This window comes from Orcinus orca, chromosome 12, assembly GCF_937001465.1.
Source record: "Orcinus orca chromosome 12, mOrcOrc1.1, whole genome shotgun sequence".
Classification (NCBI taxonomy): Eukaryota; Metazoa; Chordata; class Mammalia; order Artiodactyla; family Delphinidae; genus Orcinus; species Orcinus orca.
Window position 1 is genome coordinate 45224154 of NC_064570.1, and position 7850 is coordinate 45232003.

Genomic DNA, 7850 nt, shown 5'->3' on the forward strand with positions numbered 1-7850 from the left:
GAAGGATTTACACTCCACTGTGCCTTTCCATGTCCTACTGGGTGAGAAAAAGGAAGCCCATTGCCCAAGTTGATGCCAGCCTTAGGGTGGGGCTGACTCTGTGATGGCAGAAAAAGTGATTCGTCTCCAACAAAGTGGATGAGCTGCTGAATCAACCAACGCTGAAGCCTATCTTATTCTAGATTCTCTGTTAGGGGGATAATAAATGTTATTATTGTTTAAGCCATTTTGAGTGATGATTTCAATTACATTCAGCCCAAAGTATCTAACTGATTCAGTGTCTTGTTCTATTTTATAGATTTTTCAACACTATAATTTATAGAATAATACAGTACCATGAAATAGAAAGTATTACACACAACTTTAGCCATCAGTGTTATGGGCCACAGAACACAAACAATCACAAGTGTTTAAATTTGGAGTTTCGAGTTCTTCTGAGATTTTTGATAACCCTTCCATGGCAAAGGTTTCTGCTAACTAGAGACTGTTTAATCCATTGCACCTCATTTAGATTTTCCTGCATTTTGGTGGATTTGATGCCCTTTCATAAATCTGGATAATTTCAGGATCTAAACTGCTGGAAGCCACACTGCCACCATTCTGTGCAATCGCTTCTTTGGGTGGCCTGTGGGGAACTCTGTCACGGCAATTTCCATATCTGTGTAAAAAGACTTAAGTTCATGGAACTCAATACCTGTGAAGACACAAGAACCCCATGCCTTCTAGATGTCCCATGCCTGATTGTGCTTCCTCTTACCATCTTGAAGGTGTCAAAAGCTTACAGCTACTGCAGATAGGAAAGGCTAGGGCAGGCACATAGAGCATCTTCTTAAGCTGCTCATTGCTCTCCCAGCTCTTCTTCTGGCTGCTGCCTGACATCATCTTCTAAATATATTGGCAGAAATGGAAGATGCATCCATGGCGTGAGCAGCCTGGGAACTCCTGAGAACTCCCTTTACAGTCACGATTGCAAAGCCTCTCACATGTGACAGAGGATGAGAGATAGATTCCAGCTCCTGCACCTGCCTCAGCAGGTAAGTGTGTGGCAGAGGGGAGGAATGGACCCTCACAGAACCCTGAAGAGTGGTTGGAACAGTAATGAAGCAGTTTTTGAAGCAGAGTTCACACTGTCTCTACAGTTTTAGGCAACTTTGGATGACAAATAGTGACAAACACACATCTTCAGCCCTGCAATCACTTGAGAGGAATTCCTTCCCTCCTTTCTGCCACTTGAAGCAGCCCATCTGGAAGCAGCCCACCAAAGCATGAGCAGGGCTCACTGGAATGGCTGGCTCATTCTTACTCCTCCTATTGCTTTGTTTGTTTTTGTTTTTCATGGTAGAAACATTAAGGAGCTGACGAGTTTTGACTACTGACCACTGGACTCTACTTACCCATTAACTAGATTATGCACCACTCCTGACTTGGTGCCTGATCTTCCACCAGTCCCAAGGCTACTTCCAAGTCCTGTCCCTGGAGTGTGTGATGCTTATTTGAGGAAAGTATTTTATAGCAAAGAAATGGCCTTTTGCACAGTTAATAGCAGTTTCAGTCCCTAGATATGAAGCCATCATATTATTTGAGTTAGCCGCCCTTTGTTTTGTAAAACTTAATGGGATTACTTATACGAAGATAAAGCTAGTAACCATCCATTGTTTTCAGAGATTAGTTTGAGGTCACTTTAAATCTGTGACAGATGCTACAACCTAGGATTTTAAGGATTGTAGAGAACAACAAACATTGATTGTAGAGTTAGTCAGAGCCTTCCCTCAAAACAAAAACCCCAAAAAACAAACAACATAAAAGGAAAAGTTTTCATTAGAAGGAAAAAGGAAATCTAGGTGGTGGCTCTCTTATGGGATGATTTAATATTGAAGAATCAATTACCAGCAGTGCTTTTCTAGGCCATAGTGTCCTTGGTAATTTGTATGGAGCAAATAATCTGTGTAGAGTTAAAGGAAATAGATTGCGTGCACGTGCACGGTTGGGAGTAAACTGAGAGGAGAAGCTTGTTCTGGGTATAGCGTATGGCTGATGCTGGAGCCTCTGCTCACCCAGCACCAAGAGGACCCAGCGGCAGGAACAGCAGCAACAGCGGCAAAGGGGCAGCTTCACTGGCCATTAGACTTCCTCACACTGGTAGCTATGGCCCTTCTGGATGAAGTACCCTCAGTATACTTAAATTCATCACAATGCAGATCCTAGAAAGATCAAAGGATAAGGGGAATAGGAGTCCCTTAAAAACATCATTTTTTTCCGTAAGCCCATGAATTGAAACATACTCATATTACAGGCATGTGTAATGGAGATACACATTAGAGTACATGGTACTGTTTATTTTCCACTTAACCGAGATATAATTGGTGTACAACAAACTGCGTATATCTAAGTGACCTTTGACCTGTGTCTACTGTGAAATCACTATCACAATCAAGATGAAGAACATATCCATCACTTCCAAAAGTTTCCTCTTGTCCCTTTGCAATCCTTCCCGCTCTTCTGCTCCTCCCCAGTGCTTCTTTCATCTCTAGGCAACCATCCATCTGCTTTCTGTCACTATAGATCAGTTGGCATTTTCTAGAATTTTATATACATGGAATTATACAGTATGTATTTATTTTTGTCTGTCTTCTTTCACTCATCATAATTATTTTGAGATTCATTCATGGTGCTTCATATATCAATAGTTCATTACGTTTTTAATGCAGAATGGTATTCCATTGCATGGACACCCTACAATTTGTTTATCCATTTACTTGTTAATGGACACTTGGGTTGTTTCAAGTTTTTGGCTATTAAAAATTAAGCCCTTATGAACCTTCATGTACAAATCTTTGTATGAACATATTCTTTCATTTCTCTTGGATAAATACTTAGGTGTGGAATGGCTGGATCGTATGATAGATATATGTTTAACTTTTTAAAGAAACTGCCAAATTGTTTTCCAAAGTGATTGTACCATTCTACATTCTCACCAGTGGTGTATGAGAATCCCAAATGCCCCACATCTTTGCCAACACTTGGTATAGACAGTCTTTTTTATTTTAGCCATTCTAATGGGTATGTAGTGGTATCTTATTGTGATTTTGATGTATGTTTCCTTAATGGCTAATAAGGTTGATCATCTTTCTATGTGCTTAACACCTGTATATGTTCACAGGTGAAGTGTCTGTTTAGCTCTTTTGCCCATTTGTAATGTACATATATGTATAATATTCTCTAATTAAAAATAGATTTTTTGGCTAAATCATACTAGATCAATATATTGAGGCAGATTACTATTTCCTCCAGATTTTCAGCCCCACAACTACTAAATACCTTACAAATAAGATATTTGAAAAGTCTCAGCCCATTCAAGGAGTAGAACATAGAGACTAGAGTCTGACTCCAAAAGTTTCCCCTGCCTTAGAAATCTTACAGTATGGAATTTAGATGTCTTAGAGCAGGGGAGTGGAAGAAGTCAATGGCTAGAATGCCCAGATCCTAGGACCAGAGTATAAAAATGGCATCGAAAGGGAACTGAAGAACAAGGAGGTTGTAAAGTCAACCACTGTTTATAAGTGGTTCTGGGATGGAGGGCAAGATGAGGATCTTTTTTGGGCTACATTCTCTTCTTTGCCAACATGGCCTTACAGGAATGTGCCACCTTTCAGCTGGATATCTGTGCTGGAGGCAGCAAGAGTCACACAAAGAGACTGGGCTGCCTACAAATCCACTGGATGTTAAGGCCAGAGCTCTCCTGAGAATCCCAATCTTAAGAGGGTTCACAGAGGCCTACAATTAAATAGAGTGGGCCCACAGAGTTGGAGGGGTGATATAGCTGTGAGAAAAGGGCTACGATTTAATAAGCATGGTGGTGCCCAGTGTGGCACACAGCATTTTGCAAAAATGGCGGCCAACACTTTCAATCCCTAGTGTTTTGCTTAAATGTGACCTTGACATTCCACTTATCAAGCAGTGAGCTCTATATCCCCTTGCCTTGAGTTGGGGTACACTTCTGTAACTGCCTCATCCAAGAAAGTGCTGTAGAAGTGAAGTTATGTGACTTCTGAGGCAAGGTCACCAAAGATGTCATGTTCTTTCACTTTGTTATCTTGGCATGTTCTTAGAACTCAGCCACTATGCTGCAAGAAACACTAAACAAACCCGTGGAGAGTCTCAAAGTATCTCCCCTCAAATAAGTTACTATTTACAAGGGGAAGAATAAAAAACTACACAGTGGAGAAACCTGTGGACACCATCTGAACGAAGTGAGCAAAGTTAACATGACCAGTGATGAGGAAAATGAATATCATGCGTCTCCTGATATGATATACTAAGAAGGACACACCTTCACTGCAGTGGCATATCTGTAAAAAATGGAATCTAATAATGAGAAACATCAGATAAACACAAAGAGAAAGGCATTGTACAAAATAACTGGCCTGTGCTCTGCAAAAATGGCAAGATCAAGAAAGACAGAGAGGGACTTCCCTGGTGGCACAGTGGTTAAGAATCCGCCTGCCAATGCAGGGGACAAGGGTTCGAGCCCTGATCTGGGAAGATCCCATATGCCGCGGAGCAACTAAAACCGTGCGCCACAACTACTGAGCCTGTGCTCTAGAGCCCGTGCTCCACAACAAGAGAAGCCACTGCAATGAGAAGCCCGTGCACCGCAACGAAGAGTAGCCCCCGCTTGCCGCAACTAGAGAAAACCCACGTGTAGCCACGAAGACCCAACACAGCCAAAAATAAATAAATAAGTTAATTAATTAAAAAAAAAAAAAGAAACACAGAGAAAGTCGCCTTACAGATTAAAGGCGACTAAAGAGACATCACGGCTAAATGCAACACATGATCCTGGATTAGATCTTAAACTGGGGGTGAAAATAGCTATAAAAATATTATTGGGATAGTTGAGAAATGTTAACATAGACTCTGGATTAGATAATAGTATTCTACAAATATTATATCTCTTCATTCTCATAATGCTACTCTGCTTCTGTAAGCAAATGTCTTAGTTCTCAGGAAATACACACTGAAATGTTTTCAACCTACTTTTAAATGGAAAAAAGAAGTGTATGTGAATAATTGGCAAAACAGTATACAGAAGTTTCTAGTACTATCCTTGTAACTATTCTGAAAGTTAAAAGTTAGGTCAAAGTAAATAGCTCACCCTAACCACCTAAAAGAAGAGAGGGGCCTAAACGTTCATGGGATAGGGCTGGCTTGGGCACAGGCAATCTTCTTGCTCCTAGAAGATTCTGTGAATCCAGCAATGTTCATAGGCTGGTTGTGCTTTGGGAAGCAATGAGCGAGCCTCAGAAAATGGGAATACAGTACAGAGGGATGCCCTGGATTCTGGACAGGGGCTTGGACCAGCAAGTATTGCTTTGTAGCACAGGGTGGTCAGTCCATGCAAACTTTTCTGTGACACTCTGTGGCTATTGCAGACTTCAGTGCCATCTATTTGCCAGGATTAACCTTTGAACTTGGTCATCTCTCAGAGTTCTTGGACGATTTGGGAGGAAAGATGTTAGGAGGGGACACTATGCTTCCTGTTAAATATGGCATGTGAGTTTTCAAACTAGAAAGTAGAAAAATAAAAGATGTAACAGTATTTGTAGCCTGAGTTTATAAAGTGATGCCAATCCTACTTCCTTAGCTTTATACACTCCTGCACAACAATTGTGTCAAAAACGATGCAAGTGCTAAGAGAAGATGGTGAAAATACAACCGGGTGTGTTCTCACAAAAGGTAAAAGTGCAACTACCAAACAGAATTATGTAATAGTCTTTTGCAGAATATGTGTTCATAAAAAGCTATGAATAATTTGTGTTTTTATAATTGAAACCATATTTTCATTGCACATGAGAAGCATTTAAAAGAATATTATAGAATAACATTTTGAAATGTGAGAACATACAAACTTTTTAGTTCTTTAATCCAAATTTTCAGTGCCTAAAACAAACATCTTTCCTTAAAGTGCAGTATTCCTGCAAAGTTGGATGTTTAGATAGGTAGAGGCTAGCGATAAATCATGTAAGCTTAAGAGCAAAAATCCTATGTTTTAAATTAATGAACCATATGATAGGAAATAAATGTATACGTAGATATTAAGATAAATTTCTTCATGTATTATCAAGGCTGTTACGGTTATAAGTGACAGAGATCCACATCAACTAGTTTAAGCAAAAAATGGGAATTTATTGGCCTCTATTACTAGGGAGTCCAAAGGTAGTTGTAACTTTCAGGCATGGTTATATACAGAGGTTCAAATCTTTCCTATCTATCTATCTATCTATCTATCTATCAGCCATCCCTCCAGCCATCCAGCTATCTATCTGCCTATCTACCTAAACATCTATCATTTTCTACTTCCCTCCATATTTCTCTCAGTTGCTCTTTGTACAAACAGCCTTCTCCTTAAGGCCAGGGAAGACAGCCAAGAGCAGATAAAATAAGTCTCTTAATTTGCTTTATCAGCAATGTCTGGGGGAATACTCTGGTCCAATTTGAATCACAAGCACATGCCTGGGATGGGAGAAGGGAGGCACGGTGATTAACAACCCTTCCAGGATCATGATCCAAGGTGGCGGGGTGGGGGCAGAATAGGATGTTACAAGGTGCAGTTCACCTAAAGAACCAGAAGAGAGAAGGAGACACTGGTAGACAGACAAAAACCATAGCTACAATTTTCCCCTATGCTTCATAAAGGCACAGTTTTATGATATAATTCTAATGAACCTAAATGTAGATAACTATATATCAAAAGCTTTTTAAGGTAAATATTGGACAAAAACATAAAAATCTATTATCATAGATTTAAAGAAAACACTGTTTTATAAGAGCTAAAGATTTTTATTTAATCATCTAGTAGAGCTTCAGTTAAACAAATCTTATGTTATTCATGAAATGCTTTTGAATATATATAGAAATTTAAAAACTGTATGTATTTATAAAGCAGTATATAAACACTAAGTCTCTCTTTTCATCTTATAATGTATTTTCTTACCTGCTTACATAGATACATATGCATTTAAAAAATAGGGAATGGGGCTTCCCTGGTGGCACACTTGTTAAGACTCTGAGCTCACACAGGGGGCCTGGGTTCGATCCCTGACCAGGAAACTAGATCCCACATGCATGCCACAACTAAGGAGCCTGCCTGCCGCAACTAAGACCCAGCACAACCAAATACATAAATAAAATAAATAAAATGTAGGGAAGTATATACAATAGAATGTTACCAAGGGATATTTCAAGCTGGAAAGAAATGGATGATAGATGATTTTTTAAAATTTTGGCCTATTTATAGTTTTTATTTTCCTATAAAATAAAACTCAAATTCTATATAAAATTTTATGCATTAAATGTTACTTGCAAGTAACCTAGTCAGTTTCACAGTGGTGGCAACAGGCAGCTGTCGGCCCCACTAACTTACCTAGTTAACTAAATGATTTGGTCAATGAGAAAAATTGGGCCAAAAGTCTCAGTGGATTGCAATGACCTGCAGGAAAACATTTAGATACCAAGTATGGGTAATGTTTCCCAATGTGTGGGTCTTGGGTCACCTATATCAGAATCATTTCTGAGGAGTTTGCTAAAATGCAGATTCCCTGTCTTATTCCTGTCTTATTTCTGATTCAGAAATTTAGGCAGTGGGCCAAAGAACTGGCATTTTCAGTAAGTCCCCCAGGGGATTTTTATGCACACTGAAGCATGAGAACACCTGTTTCAGAGATCATAAGGAACAGTGTGAGAAGAAAGTGTCTGCACTGCCAAGAAGGGACCACTGTACACCCCAGTGCCTTTATATCCCCACTATCATCAACTGCACAGTTCTTTTGTCTAACATTTCACCTATGAAC